This window comes from Phoenix dactylifera, unplaced genomic scaffold, assembly GCF_009389715.1.
Source record: "Phoenix dactylifera cultivar Barhee BC4 unplaced genomic scaffold, palm_55x_up_171113_PBpolish2nd_filt_p 000345F, whole genome shotgun sequence".
NCBI classification, from domain to species: domain Eukaryota; kingdom Viridiplantae; phylum Streptophyta; class Magnoliopsida; order Arecales; family Arecaceae; genus Phoenix; species Phoenix dactylifera.
The window spans coordinates 489010-503477 of NW_024067804.1; positions in this window are offsets into that span (position 1 = coordinate 489010).

Here is a 14468-nt window from a genome sequence, read left to right on the forward strand (position 1 = left end):
AAGAGAGTTTGTGAGGACTATTGAACTAAATAATTTAAAAGAAATGCAATTAAAATGATATCAGTTGAGAGAGCCTAGGGCAAGTAATTCACCACTAACATCGTAACAAGGATTATTTATATTTTAATTCGTCTTGGATTAACATGCAAATTGGTTACAAGCCCTATAAGCATTCAAATAAAAATTCACTGAAATAATTTTAGGAAAACCCATCTTCAGTAAGCATGAAATGTCTACCCTAAAATAAGGCGGCAGGACACTGCATCCTCTTTAAGCATGGATTATCTTCATACTCACTCAGTGATCATGAAAAAACAGTTGTACGAACATCATATTTAACACCACAAAAATTAAATATGAGATAAAGAAAGATATTCGTTAAAAGCATTGAGTTCATACAACTCCAAAAATATAAAATTAAATATACAAAATCTTTGTTTCTTTGTTAGGGCTGCATCCAGCCCTAGTGCAGAGCTTAGCCTTCCATGGAGTCGTGGACGACAACAGCACTGCAGTGAACTCCCATCACGGCTACCTCCATCTCTTCAACGTCTCCTTCCCTCCCAGGCATCTACGGGAACTCCCTTTCCGGTGGAGCCTCTTCCAGATAAAAGAATGATGGATGGAAACCTCGGGTGAGAAGAATGGGTGAGAAGAGAATGCCCTCTCTCTTTCCTGCCTTGGCCTTTTATAGGCCTCAATCTCTTTCTCCTCTTCCCTATTTCACGTCGAGATAAGAACGGATCGAAGTGGGATGAGGCTTGATCTCCGGATGCGTTGGAGGTGCTGGCTTTGGTCCTGATGCTGGGAGGCTTCCATCCGGCTGGAACGCGCTGTGAACGCTGAAAGAGTCATCACCATTGGGAGGAAGTGATCCGGAAACAGGGGAAGCTGTGGACGATGCTGGATGCGTGATAACGATGGAGTTGATCCAGAACGAAAGGAAGGCACACATGACGTTGGGATTTACTGGGAGATATCCGTGAAAGGAGGGAATGGCAGCTGGGAGGAAATCTTTGGATGGAAGACGCGTACGGTGCTTGGATGCGGAGAGAGCTGGGATGCTCATCTGGCTGGGAGTGAGGCCATCCAAATGAGAAGAATCCGGAGAGGATGGGATCTGGGACTTGGAATGCGGAAAGGATGAAGTTGGGTATCCGGTTGGATGCGGGATGAAGATAGATCACGAACGCGATCCGGAGGGAGGCTAAGACGGGCTCTGGATTTGGTTCGGAAGAAGGATACGGCTGTTCTGGGATGCAGGGGATTTGGCTGAGATGAAGACACATGAAACAAGGGAGCTACGGATGAAGGGAAACAGATGTGATCTCATTGGAGCGGGAGATGCTGGGAAAATTCGGGATGCAGGGGATTAGGAAGACTTTGAATTTGATTTGCGGCTGGCTGGGGCAAACGGCTCTGTTCCTTGGTCGAGAGATCTGTTCGTGGACGTGGAGGGATCTAATGCAGTCGTGGGATACTGGGACTTATCACGGAAGAAGAAGAAGATCTTGCGGATGATGGAGAATGGGAATTCGGCTGAGAAGTTGAGAAAGAAACAGATGCGCTTGGGATGTTGATCCACCGGATACTCGGTCGCGGGAGAAGATCTGGGTTTATCACGAAAGAGGATCCGCAGACGATGGCTGGATGTGATTCGTGATGAAAAGAGATTGGGGTTGACTCTATTTCGAAGCTTAAACAGGGGAGGAAAGGGATGATGTGGAAGGACATGGCTGAGATGTGAATGGGTGTGGTCGGCTGGGATCCAACGTGGATGAGAAAAGTTTGTTCTATTCTTTGGACATGGGAGGGAAGAGTGCGTGGACACGGGTACCGCTACAAACGCGAAGGAAATTCGCATTGAGCTGAATTGTGGAAGAGAAGAGATATATGATAGATGTTGGACTGCTAGGATGGAAGCTTGATCCTTAGATGCAAGAGGTGCGTGTGGTTTGGGTTCAGATATCATCACAATTAGTTCGACTCGACCTGCACACATTAGACTCGACCAATAAAAAAAAAAATCAATCAAACTTGAATAATTTATTTAAAATGAAATGATGAAGGAAAATACATTTTCTCATATTCAAATTTAGAATATGTGTATGAAAATAATAATAAGTGCTATGTAAAATAGATTAATTTACGCATTATTTAGCACTTATCAGCCTCTCCACCGGGACTATAAATAACTTGGTCAGGTAACTTCTAAGGAACTTTTGGCTGGACCAAATTTACCCCACTCTAACTTGATCGTCGGAGGGCCTTTACCGGAAACACTGGTGAGGCTTTGTGCAGGTCTGCGACCGTCGCGCAGGAGGTGACTCTCATCTCCTTCTTCCAACAATCGGCGGCTCCCTCGACTCCACCGGCGTGGTCACCCTTGGGCCAAATTTAAACCTCAACATTTCTGACGCTAGAGAAAGGGCTTGAGCTGTGCCCACAAGGATAATGAGCCAGGGGGGCCCCAAACGCGTCGAGCAGCCAGGAATCAGTGCCCAACTGCTCTCTCCAAAGTCCACCCCCTACACCGCATGTGCCGGCAGACCAAACTTCTCAAATTCAGCCAGAACAGTTTTATTTGCTCGCCCAGCAAGTCCAAACTCTGGCTGTGGTTATTCAAACTCTTCATCCGGCCGGAATTTCATCAATCGCTGAACTCGACAGGAAAGTCGAGGAAGTGGGGCGACAAATCCAGATGCTTTGGGATCTGGTTGCGAAACTCCGCGAGGAGCGCTATCAATCGAGGAGCAGGTCCCCTCGGAAGTCTGGAAGATATGTCTCCACTGAAATTTTGAGGAGTATACTCCTCTCACGTCCTCCCGGACCGAGATCCTCACGAAAATTGAGGGTTGCGGCTACCTCCAATCTCCTTCGAAGATGCGACCATCCAAGTCACGGAAGCATTTGGGCAAATATTGTCGCTTCCATAGGGATCACAGCCACGGCACGGAGGATTGTTACCAGCTTCGTGATAAGATCGAAGTGATCGTCCGCCAAGGCCTCTTGAGCCGGTTTGTCGGTGGATCAATCGACAGAGCGCAACTCGATGGACAGACTTCGGGACCATCTGACGGAGTCGACGACAGACGCCTCGGCGTGGGTATTATCAACGCCCTGTCTATGTGTCTTATGCGTTAACGCCGCCATGGCCCCAAGGGGCCGAGAAGAGGCCACATTCACCAGCCCGGGGCTAGTGACCCCAGATGTAAATTACTCCCCTAAGAAAAGACCTTAGCCCTCTTCAAATCAGGGCTTTCTTCCTCCAGACTGTAATTTAATGAAGTTATCCTCCGGAATTTTCCCAAGGCATCTCTGAAGTGCCCTAGGAAGCTCGGCGCATGCTGGATGCACTGGCAGAACGAGTTATATGCCGATAAATTTTTAAAGTTGCCCCTAGAGCTTGCCTCGGGGCGCCCTGCAGGACTTAGTGAGAGCCCGAGGGCCTCGCAACTGCAGGTTCTATTTATAAAGTCGCCCCTGAAGCTTGCCTCTTAGTGCCCTGCAGGACTTAGCGAAAGCCCGAGGGCCTCACAACTGCAAGTTCTATTTATAAAGTCGCCCTTGGAGCTTACCTCAGGGTGCCCTATAAGACTTAGCGAGAGCCCGAGGGCCTCGTAAATGCAGGTTCTATTTATAAAGTCGCCCCTGGTGCTTGTCTCAGGGCACCCTGCAGGACTTAGCGAGAGCCCTAGGGCCTCGCAACTGCAAGTTCTATTTATAAAGTCGCCCCAGAAGCTTGCCTCGAGGTGCCCTACAGGACTTAGCGAGAGCCCGAGGGCCTCGCAACTGTAGGTTCTATTTATAAAGTTGACCTTGGAGCTTGCCTTGGGGTGTCCTGCATGACTTAGCGGAAGCTCGAGGGCTTCGCAACTGCAGGTTTTATTTATAAAGTCATCACTCGAGCTCGGCTCGGAATGCCCTGCGGCGTCAATGGGAAGCCAAGGAAGAGCACCCCCATCCGCAGGATTGTACAAGTACGCGTCTGATCTGAGTGGGGGGCATTTACAAAGTCATCCCTCGAGCTCGACTCGGGATGCCCTGTGGCGTCAACGGGGAGCCAAGGAAGAGCAACCCCATCCGCAGGATTCTACAAATACGCCTCAGATCTGAGTGGGGGGCATCTACAAAGTCATCCCTAGAGCTCGGCTCGGGATGCCTTGCGGCGTCAACAAGGAGCAATGGAAGAACACCCCCGTTCGCAGGATTCTACAAGTACGCCCCTGATCCGAGTGGAGGGCATCTACAAAGTCATCCCTTAAGCTCGGCTCAGGATGCCCTACGGCATCAACGGAGAGCCAAGGAAGAGCACCCCCGTCCGCAGGATTCCACAAGCACGCCTCCGATCCGAGTAGGAGGGCAATTGCGAGGTTTGTTTGAATCTTGCTACTATTGAGTGGATTTCTATTCTCGGGTAGATGCTTATCTCCAAGCTCATTATTATTTCCGAGCAGGCATTGTCCCTCGGGTGGATTTCTAATCTCGAGTTGGCTTTGGCCCTCGAGTGAATTTCTATTCTCAGGTAGATGCTTATCCCCGAGCTCATTATTATTCTCGAGCTGGCATTGTCCCTCGGGTGGATTTCTAATCTCGAGTTGGCTTTGGCTCTCGGGTGGATTTCTATTCTTGGGTAGATACTTATCCCCGAGCTCATTATTATTTCCGAGCTGGCATTATCCCTCGGGTAGATTTCTAATCTCGAGTTGCTTTGGCCCTCGAGTAGATTTCTATTCTCGGGTAGATGCTTATCCCCAAGATCATTATTATTCCCGAGTTGGCATTGTCTCTTGGGTGGATTTCTAACCTCAAGTTGGCTTTGGCCCTCGAGTGGATTTCTATTCTCGGGTAGATGTTTATCCCCAAGCTCATTATTATTCCCGAGTTGGCATTGTCCCTCGGGTGGATTTTTAATTTCGAGTTGGCTTTGGCCCTCGAGTGGATTTTTATTCTCGGGTAAATACTTATCCCCAAGCTCATTATTATTTCCGAGTTGGCATTGTCTCTCGGGTGGATTTCCAATCTCGAGTTGGCTTTGGCCCTTGAGTGGATTTCTATTCTCGGGTAGATGCTTATCCCCGAGCTCATATTATTTCCGAGTTGGCATTGTCCCTCGGGTAGATTTCTAATCTCGAGTTGGCTTTGGCCCTCGAGTGGATTTCTATTCTCAGGTAGATGCTTATCTCCGAGCTGGCATTATCTCTCGGGTAGATTTCTAATCTCGAGTTGGCTTTGGCCCTCGAGTAAATTTCTATTCTCGAATAGATACTTATCCCCAAGCTCATTATTATTCCCAAGCTGGCATTGTCCCTCGGGTAGATTTCTAATCTTGAGTTAGTTTTGGCCCTTGAGTGGATTTCTATTCTCGGATAAATGCTTATCCCCCAGCTCATTATTATTCTTGAGCCGACATTGTCCCTCGGGTGGATTTTAAATCTCGAGTTAGCTTTAGCCCTCGAGTGGATTTCTATTCTCGGGTAGATGCTTATCCTCGAGCTCATAATTATTCCCGAGCTGGCATTGTCCCTCGGGTGGATTTCTAACCTTGAGTTGGCTTTGGCCCTCGAGTGGATTTCTATTCTTGGGTAGATGCTTATCCCCGAGCTCATTAATTTCTCGAGCTGACATTGTCCCTCGGATGGATTTTTAATCTTGAATTGGCTTTGGCCCTCGAGTGGATTTCTATTCTCGGGTAGATGCTTATCCCCAAGCTCATTATTATTCCCGAGCTGGCATTGTCCCTCGGGTGGATTTCTAATCTCGAGTTGGCTTTAGCCCTCGAATGGATGTCTATTCTCGGGTAGATGCTTATCCCCGAGCTCATTATTATTTCCGAGCTGGCATTGTCCCTCAGGTGGATTTCTAATCTCGAGTTGGCTTTGGCCCTCGAGTGGATTCTATTCTCAGGTTGATGCTTATCCCCGAGCTCATTATTATTCCCGAGCTGGCATTGTCCCTCGGGTGGATTTCTAATCTCGAGTTGGCTTTGGCCCTCGAGTGGATTTCTATTTTCGGATAGATGCTTATCCTCGAGCTCATTATTATTCTCGAGCTAGCATTGTCCCTCGGGTGGATTTCTACTCTTGGGTAGATGCTTATCCCTGATCTGGCATTGTCCGTCGGATGGATTTTTAATCTCGAGTTGGCTTTGGCTCTCGAGTGAATTTCTATTCTCAGGTAGATGCTTATCCTCGAGCTCATTATTATTCCCGAGCTGGCATTGTCCCTCGGGTGGATTTTTAATCTCGAGTTGGCTTTGGCCCTCGAGTGGATTTCTATTCTCGGGTAGATGCTTATCCTCGAGCTCATTATTATTCCCGAGCTGGCATTGTCCCTTGGGTGGATTTTTAATCTCGAGTTAGCTTTGGCCTTCGAGTCGATTTCTATTCTCGGGTAGATACTTATCCTCGAGCTCATTATTATTTTCGAGCTGGCATTATCCCTCGGGTGGATTTTTAATCTCGAGTTGGCTTTGGCCCTCATGTAGATTTCTATTCTCGGGTAGATGCTTATTCCCAAGCTCATTATTATTCTCGAGCTGGCATTGTCCCTCGGGTGGATTTCTAATCTCGAGTTGGCTTTGGATCGTCCAGCCCATAGCTAAAAGGCCACCCAGTTTCGGCCCAATAAATACTAACGTCAACCGGTTGTATCCTCACTTCGGCCCAGAGTCCGCTCGACTTCGAACTCTGCCAAAAGCTCCACCAACTTCAGATATTCGTTGGCTCTCCCGACCAAGTTCGGGGTGTCTCCAGTATTCGCCGACCCGCCCCGACCAAGTTCTGGGCGCCTACTTCAATAGTACGCTCCGACCAAGTTCTCGGGGTGCTCCACCGAGCACACCTCGGAATCCGAAAAGCCGAGCTACTCTCGGCACCCGTCATACCGACCTCGTCAAATACATGATGCGATCTCTCAACGGGCTCGGCCTCGCCAACGACCATACCCATGTGCGCACCTGCACCCATCTACGTGGCCGTACGTTACAACACCATCGTGCCATGTCTCCATAGCCGGCCTTCAACAGTCAAAGAATAACACCATGACTGCTCTGGCCATACCCTACTGTGATTGTCAACATACTACCGTTCTCAAAAACGGGCAGTACTACAAGCCACCAACCAGACTAAGCGGTGCGCCATTCGGCTCAAAGCCATGCCCCCTCATGATGAGGGCTGACAGCACCTCTGCCACATAGGCCTCTCCACCGGAATTATAAATAACTCGGTCAGGTAACTTCTAAGAAACTTTTGGCTAGACCAAATTTACCCTACTCTAACTTGATCGTCGGAGGGCTCTCACCAGAAACACCGGTGAGGCTTTATGTAGGTCCGCGGCCGTCGCGCAGGAGGTAGCTCCCGTCTTCTTCTTCCAACAACTGGCATCTCCCTCGACTCTACCGACGTGGTCACCCTCGGGCCAAATTTGAACCACAACACCTAGTAAATGGAAATATGTAAGAAAACTCAAAATTATAAAAAAATAATCTAAAATATCTAAAATAACTTAAAAAGTTATCTAGACAAGTTAAAATTATCTAACTATTTCAAACATTTTTGTATATGTTAAAATCATCAAAACATGTTAGAAGTTATTTTAGGAAACAATAATAATAGAAAGGCGTCCGTTTTCTATGTAGAAATTATTTTAAGGCTGCACAAAAGAATTTTAGAAAAGATTCGAAGTCATCTATTTAGAGTTCTCACATATTTGAAGACGTTAGAAATATCGCCATACACTAAACTCTTCTTAACTACTGTAGAAAAAAAATATATTTGAAGCCATCTATTTAGAAATTTTTTTAAAAAAATTTATTTTAGAAAGTCTATTTCTCAATTATTTTAGGAAACATTTTCCTCCATGTAAAAATTTATTAATTATCTTAGGAGACGCAAAACTCTCCTTACTTTTTTGCCGAGACTATTAAGATATGCATAAATTATTTGAGGGATGCAGAAATTTTAGAAAATATTTGAAGCTATCATTTTGGAGTCCACACATCAAAAGCTATTAAAGATATTACCATGAGACTTTTCTTAATTATTTAAAAAAATTATAAAGGAATTTTTTTTTGAAGCCATCTATTTAGAAATTTCTTAGATGATTTTTTTTAGGAAGCCGGCTTCTTAATTATTTAGATAATATTTTCCTCCATGTAAAATCTATTAATTATTTTAGGAACATAGAAATTCTTCCTATTTATTTTATCATGCATATTTAAGAAATGCATAAATTATTCTAGGGATGCAAAAATTTTAAGGAATAATTTAAAATTGTCGATTGAAAATATATATTGAAAGCCATAAAAAATATCACCAGGCACTGGACTCTTTTTAATTATTTTTGAAAAAGTTAAGAGGAAATAATTATTTGAAGTGGTCCATTTAAAAATTTATCAGAGAAAATACCTGCTTCTTAATTATTTGAGGAAATATTTTCTTTCATGTGGAAAATTTTTAATTATTTTAGAATATGCAGAAAATTTATTAATTATTTTAGGAAATACGAAAAATCTTCTTAATTATTTTTCAAACCCTTTTTTGAGAAGAGTACCTTACTGAATCTAACATCTCTAGAGAGAGTAGAGAGAGAAATAAGAGAGAGAAAATAAGAGAGAAAGTGGGGGAAGAGAAAAAAAATAAGAGAAAAGAAGAGAAGAGAGAGAATCTAAATTCTCTCTTTCTCTCCAGCTTTTTTCTTCTTCTCTTCTTTGGTGAAATAGGGGAAACTCCTCCTTCCACTCCTCTTTTAATGGAGGACCATGAGGCCAAGCTGTGGTGGTGATTGCCAGCAGAAAGATTGATGGTCGGGACACCATGAATGGGCGCCAACGAGAGCTGGAAGCTGGCGGTGAGTCAATTGAAAAGAAAAAGAAATTGAATCAAAATAGAGAAAAAGAGTATCTGTATCTCGACAAAGATCAAGCGATAGCTGGCCAAAAACTAAACACCGTAGATTAAGAAAGAGCGGAGGAGGATTTCTTAAGGGATCTTTAGCATCTTGCCAATTTTTTGATGATGTTTGGCCATGACAGTGGAGAATGGCGTTCGGCGAAAACTTGAACCAATCGCCGACAAGCTCCAATCCTTGGCCAATACCTTCGATTGTGAGGTCGAGGGGTCTTCGATGATTTAAATAGAGCAAGATCGAGCTCCCGAGCTCTAATCAGCATCGGATTCCTTCGGTGAAGACAGAAGGAATCTTCGTCACATGTGTCATGCACGTGCGGCTCCCTTTGTTTCTTTTGGGCCGAAGCATGCTTCTAGGCCAGTCAAATGAACCTGACCAGTTTGGTATTAGGTTTTAAAAGGGTATGGGTATTACAAAAACTACATTAACTAGCCACGAATTATGCTTTTTAAATTTGCTCTTCCTATATGCTATTACCATGGTTCCTTGATAAAGGCCTTGCTATATCTAAAAATTAGAATCCAATTCTCAATTCCCAATCTTGTACAAAGATATCTGAGACTTTTTCTTTGGAGGGGAGGACCAAGTATGAAAAACTAGTAAGAGCCTTCATGGAATATTTTTCTTACTGAGAATGTAGTTGTATTCACCATTACTTGGGTAGGAATTTGAGACCTCTTAATTTATCATCGGTTTTCTGTTGAAATAATTATGCTAGAAATTAACAAGTTTGACTAGTACAAGTATTCCTCGCTTACATCTATTCATGAAAGCCTATTTGGCAAGTACAAGGCTTATTTCCAACCTTGTCCTAATTAGTCTCCCAACCGGATGCTACCTAGGAAAAAGAAAGAACATTGTCTGTTCAAGGAAAGATAGTTTGGAAAATGTTTCCATCTAAATTGTTATTTCAAAATATTAATGTTATTATTTGAAAGATTATTTTGGTAAATATTTCAAATCTAGAGTTGCTCAAGGTGGAATCTGTTGCTGGAAATTGGACCCGGGGGCTGCCGCGAAGCCAGGGGAAGGAGGAGCTCCGCTGCCGGAAGGGCGGACGGCGGTGCGCCGGCCGACTGCGTCCTCCGTGGGGATGAGAGAGCGGAGAAGAGTGCGTCCTGTCCTGTCCTGCAAAAAAGCCGGTGGCCGGTCTCTCCGGCGCCGGCCCTCCGATGCTTAAGTTAGAGGGGGCCAATATGTGGAGAGAGCAAGGAAGAGATATGCGGAGAAAATCAAGAGAATATTGTGTTCAATTGTGTCTGTGCTGTTTTCTTCCTTTTTTTCCGGTCCTCCTCCTCTTTCCTCCCAGGTTCCCTTTTATAGAAGGGCATTATGTTACCTGGGAGGTGACAGGGGAATTTGTCTTCTTTTGTGATAATTGGGCACGATTTGGCCCATTAATGGCGTAGTGGAGAATAAGGCCGAATCATACCGGAGTCAGGGAGTTGTCACGGTTGATCGGACCCGTTGGGGTGGTTGAACCGCCGGCCGTGGTGGGCCTGGGGTTCGTAGATGGCAGGCGCATTGATTGCCGAGTGGACCGGCGGTCAGGGAGAGCCATACGCTTTGATGGTTCAGTGATCCGGAGATCATCTTGAGCCGTGTTCATTTAATGACTGAGTGCATCGGAGGCCTGAGGGGGTCTCAGGCATTAATGATAGGTCGTGCCGAATACCTGCGGAGATCTCGTGCCTTGACGACTTAGGGATGGTGGCGGATTGTAGTGGAGTCATGTATCTAGTTGTCAGATCCTTTGGAGGGTTAGGCGGAGATTGGATATTTGGCTAAGGCATGGGCTCGGCAGGGTTGCCTTTCTGGTCGACGCTCTCTGGTCTCGGCCTTCTGGTCTCGGCTTTCTGGTCTCGGCCTTCTGGTCTCGGCTTTCTGGTCTCGGCCTTCTGGTCTCGGCTCTCTGGTCTCGGCCTTCTGGTCTCGGCTATCTGGTCTCGGCTCTCTGGTCTCGGCTCTCTGGTCTCGGCTCTCTGGTCTCGGCCTTCTGGTCTCGGCCGATGAGCTCGAGAGCGGAAGAGCCCGATCACTTGGATGAGCTCGAGAGCGGAAGAGCCCGATCACTTGGATGAGCTCGAGAGCGGAAGAGCCCGATCACTTACGATGAGCTCGAGAGCGGAAGAGCCCAATCACTTACGATGAGCTCGAGAGCGGAAGAGCCCAATCACTTGGATGAGCTCGAGAGCGGAAGAGCCCGATCACTTGGATGAGCTCGAGAGCGGAAGAGCCCGATCACTTGGATGAGCTCGAGAGCGGAAGAGCCCGATCACTTAGGATGAGCTCGAGAGCGGAAGAGCCCAATCACTTGGATGAGCTCGAGAGCGGAAGAGCCCAATCACTTAGGATGAGCTCGAGCTTGCTGACGGATTTGGGTGCTATAATTGCATTTGTGGGGTGGTCCATTTTTCCACCAACACTACCCCCCGACTTCCGAGTTCGAGCTGCCTTTTGGCTCGGACGAAGGTAGTAGTCCAGTCACTTACGATGAGCTCGAGAGCGGAAGAGCCCGATCACTTACGATGAGCTCGAGAGCGGAAGAGCCCAATCACTTACGATGAGCTCGAGAGCGGAAGAGCCCAATCACTTGTTGGTGGGATGCCCCTGGGTTGCAAGCTTTGGACGGCGGTAGCCAACGCCTGCACTTGCTGCACCAGGGCATCAAATTGTTCCGGTTGAACTTGAGGTGCTGGCTCAACCGGGGGTGGTGAGTTCCGAACGGAACATTCTGGGCTTGGTGGAGGACGTCGAGAGGCGTTGGAAGCCCCTTTGCTTCTCAGCTTCATGGTAGCGAACTCGGACCCTTCCTCTAGCGCCAACTGTTGCTGGAAATTGGACCCGGGGGCTGCCGCGAAGCCAGGGGAAGGAGGAGCTCCGCTGCCGGAAGGGCGGACGGCGGTGCGCCGGCCGACTGCGTCCTCCGTGGGGATGAGAGAGCGGAGAAGAGTGCGTCCTGTCCTGTCCTGCAAAAAAGCCGGTGGCCGGGCTCTCCGGCGCCGGCCCTCCGATGCTTAAGTTAGAGGGGGCCAATATGTGGAGAGAGCAAGGAAGAGATATGCGGAGAAAATCAAGAGAATATTGTGTTCAATTGTGTCTGTGCTGTTTTCTTCCTTTTTTTCCGGTCCTCCTCCTCTTTCCTCCCAGGTTTCCTTTTATAGAAGGGCATTATGTTACCTGGGAGGTGACAGGGGAATTTGTCTTCTTTTGTGATAATTGGGCACGATTTGGCCCATTAATGGCGTAGTGGAGAATAAGGCCGAATCATACCGGAGTCAGGGAGTTGTCACGGTTGATCGGACCCGTTGGGGTGGTTGAACCGCCGGCCGTGGTGGGCCTGGGGTTCGTAGATGGCAGGCGCATTGATTGCCGAGTGGATCGGCGGTCAGGGAGAGCCATACGCTTTGATGGTTCAGTGATCCGGAGATCATCTTGAGCCGTGTTCATTTAATGACTGAGTGCATCGGAGGCCTGAGGGGGCTCAGGCATTAATGATAGGTCGTGCCGAATACCTGCGGAGATCTCGTGCCTTGACGACTTAGGGATGGTGGCGGATTGTAGTGGAGTCATGTATCTAGTTGTCAGATCCTTTGGAGGGTTAGGCGGAGATTGGATATTTGGCTAAGGCATGGGCTCGGCGGGGTTGCCTTTCTGGTCGACGCTCTCTGGTCTCGGCCTTCTGGTCTCGGCTTTCTGGTCTCGGCCTTCTGGTCTCGGCCTTCTGGTCTCGGCTTTCTGGTCTCGGCCTTCTGGTCTCGGCTCTCTGGTCTCGGCTCTCTGGTCTCGGCCTTCTGGTCTCGGCCTTCTGGTCTCGGCTATCTGGTCTCGGCCTTCTGGTCTCGGCCTTCTGGTCTCGGCTCTCTGGTCTCGGCTCTCTGGTCTCGGCCTTCTGGTCTCGGCTCTCTGGTCTCGGCTCTCTGGTCTCGGCCTTCTGGTCTCGGCTCTCTGGTCTCGGCTCTCTGGTCTCGGCCTTCTGGTCTCGGCCGATGAGCTCGAGAGCGGAAGAGCCCGATCACTTGGATGAGCTCGAGAGCGGAAGAGCCCGATCACTTACGATGAGCTCGAGAGCGGAAAAGCCCAATCACTTACGATGAGCTCGAGAGCGGAAGAGCCCGATCACTTGGATGAGCTCGAGAGCGGAAGCTCGAGAGCGGAAGAGCCCAATCACTTACGATGAGCTCGAGAGCGGAAGAGCCCAATCACTTGGATGAGCTCGAGAGCGGAAGAGCCCGATCACTTGGATGAGCTCGAGAGCGGAAGAGCCCGATCACTTAGGATGAGCTCGAGAGCGGAAGAGCCCAATCACTTGGATGAGCTCGAGAGCGGAAGAGCCCAATCACTTAGGATGAGCTCGAGCTTGCTGACGGATTTGGGTGCTATTATTGCATTTGTGGGGTGGTCCATTTTTCCACCAACAGAATCTATGTGCCTAGTGTTCGAGTTATGGGTTAGTAGCTCAACCATGGATCAACCATGGGTCAATTCTTTGACCTGTGACATCGTAAGTATAATAAAATAAATAGATAAATAACAATAAACAGTAAAATTTTTGAAAATCTAAGAAATACTAATGAAAATTTTATAATAATAATATTTCTTTATTGCACACAAATTTTCTATATCATTGGAATGATGAAATCTCACAACTTATTTTTGCAAAATAAGTAAAATTATGTATATTTTTCTTTAAGATTTTTTATCCCATATTGAAAGAATTAATGCAAGAGAAGTTGCATTATGGCTTCTCCAACTAGTGGACTCTAGTCAGATCTATGGGCGTATAGGCATTTTACTATGCTAGACACTCGCGTCTTCTAATTTGATATTATCGTCAACTTTAGTTAAGAGGGGTATCATTATGATGGCCATTAGAGCACTACAGGAAAAAGAAACTATCCCGGTGCTTTTTTGGACCTTTAGCGATACTTTTAAGCGTTGGCTAAAGTACCGCCGATGCAAAGCCAAGCGTCGCCAAAGCGTCGGAGATACCAGAGTGGCAAAAGTTTTTGCCGACGCAGGAGAAAAGCGTCGGCAAAAACCAGGCTTTACCGGCGCTTATGTAGCGTCGGCGATAACCCGACGGACAATTTCGTCATGGGTTTCCTCCTGATTTTCCCCGACGCTTTATAGCGTCGCAAATGAGGAGAGGGGGCCAAGCGAGTGGTTGGGGGTTTATGTTTTCTAACGACGCTTATAAGCGTCGTCGTTTCGAAAAGTTTTAACGACGCTTCAGAGCGTCGTTGTTTTTTGAGATTTTTCGACGCTAGGAAAAAGCGTCGACAAAGGTTGGCGCTGAGCTAAACTTTACCGACGCTTTTTCCTAGAGTCGGAAAAAGACAGTCGGCAAAACCCATATTTGTTGTAGTCAAGATACCTTTATTAATTGCCTAAGCTAGCTATTTCTTTTACTTTCCTTCAGTTATTAATTAGAATCTTTTTCATTTACACCCTTGCATGCATGGTTCGCCGAACCGGCCCATACCGACCAGTTCAGGCTGTATCAGATCGGTCCGGCCAACTATCAGTATGGTGGAGCCATGGAAATCAGTACGGGC